Genomic DNA, 2,210 nt, shown 5'->3' on the forward strand with positions numbered 1-2,210 from the left:
TAATAGCATGATTGGCGTTCCCTAACATGCATATCGTCCTCTGGGCCCACCCGATTAGAATTGACGGATATATCGGCTCTCATCTGACTTTTGCTTCCTCTCCCATCTGGAGAATCTTTGTGAGGGGTCCCGTCATATCTAGCATCTTATCCTGGCATGATCGCCAGGATCTATCCAGACCCTTCCTCACATCTTTTGTGTATTTGCTCATGAAGGTTATGATCTTCTCATCTATGGTGGGTGTATCCACAGCACCCTCTGGGAGGTGAGGTCTGGGGCATTCTGCCCTCATCTTGCTCCTAGCTTCTTTGGCTAGTGGTGCTCTCAGGCGTTTCTTTAAATATGCCGCTATTCTTTTGGGCGGCTCCCATGCAGAAGATCTGGGATGAATCAGTGCTTCTGGATCGAAATCGTCCTCTGCAGCATCCTCTTCTGATTCATCATTCTTCCTTTTCTTCGGCGCTTTGTGGCCTTCACCCTCTGAAGAGGATATAGATAGAACTTCCTCCTCTTCAGAGTATTCCTCCTCCCAGTTGTCCTCCCCCTCATCTGAGGTGTTTGAGGACCCTTCTCGTCCCCTGCTAGGCCCCGCTTTTCCTTTTCTCTTCCTTTTATCACCTTTCTTCTTCGGTGGTGTGCCTGGGCGGGGTGTGGGCTTCTTCCACCCTGCGGGCTGCTTTACTGCCCCCTTTTGATTTTTTCTGTGCCTTAAGGCCCTTGATTTCCTCCAGGCCCTGCGAGAATCTGAGCCAGTCCTCCATCAGTGCTATTTGCTGAGGTCCATGTCCCAGTGAAGCCCCCAGGGCTTTATGGAGGACATCAGTCATTTCCGAGTGGCTCCTGTTTTGGCTAACACTAGCCTTCCCCCCATCACTGGAGGAGATCATGGTTCGCGGCCTCTGGGGAATACAAGTGTCTGTATAATGTACATATATACCAGGATTTTTTGCACTTCATAACCTCTCTGTAAAGAGATTCAATGCATATATATATATAAATCTGTATCTATGTAGTATAGATCACCTGGTTCGTAATTATATATGTACATATATAATTCCAATTGACAGGTTTTACCTGGGACTCTGCCCGTATTATCGTGCGGTACCTGAGATGGCCTGCAGGGGCGCTGTCGAGTTCCTGACAGGACGATACGCTCTAAAGAACGATGCGTGCTGAGGCGGAATGAAAAGTTCTGGTAATAATGGATCTCTCGATCGAAAGAATCAGTCTACACCAACGCCCGAATCACTCGCTCCGTTCTCGTGAAATCTGAATGCCGAAATGGGAGAGAGAGCGCCGGAACTACGCGGTCCCTTCGCGCTCTCTCTTCCGTGTCGCAGTGCCCTCTGTGTCGGGTCTGAGGAGCTGCGGCCGCCGGTGCACCAGCCCCGTCGCGGCCGCAACTCCGAGAGCCGACTAATGCGATGCGGATATGCTCCGCCTGATCAAGCGCACACGTGTCGTGTTCCCAGAATAGTATATTAAGCTTGTATAAACATTCTCACTCACACATAAAATAGAATGAAAAAAGTACTTAACTGGCTGCTGAGCAGCAAAGAAAGAGGAGGAATGGAAAGAGGACAGGAGGTTTTATACATTGAGGACTTGTTTATTGGTTAAAGGCTTATCACATGTTCAGTTCGGGGACCAATTGAAATGGACTACAAAAACTCTGAAAAACATGGTTATTGTAGTTTTTATTCGTTTTGTATTCATGTTCATTGGTATTTGTTTTTCTTTGCTGCTGAACAGTAAAGTTGTGGAGAAAGCATAATCGGAGTCTCCGGTCTTGACATAGAATTGGGCTGGAATGTTTATAGGTGATGTCACAGCTACATTCCATTGGTGTCAGTTGGGGCTTGATATTGTTGAAGGGTGGACAGGTGGATGTCTTCCTGTTAACTGATACTTTTCAACCTTTGTACCCCATCAACCTACCTGTTATTATTTATACAAGTCTTACTAAAGTATTTTCCTTACTCACGGACTCAAGACATTATATGAACGAATTAACTTCCGATCAACACATTTCCTAACAGAAGTCAATTACCCCTTTGGTAAATGTGGAAATCATTTTTATGGTAGGTAACAGTAAACATGGTACAATGGTGGTTAAAGTGGCCGCAGGCAGGTGGCGTCTGCTGCATTGACTACGTGTGTAAGTTTGTCCTCTTTCCATTTCTATTTTATGTATTACCAACGTTTGACGT

This window comes from Ambystoma mexicanum, chromosome 3p, assembly GCF_040938575.1.
Source record: "Ambystoma mexicanum isolate Mex_15411 chromosome 3p, UKY_AmexF1_1, whole genome shotgun sequence".
Lineage (NCBI taxonomy): Eukaryota > Metazoa > Chordata > Amphibia > Caudata > Ambystomatidae > Ambystoma > Ambystoma mexicanum.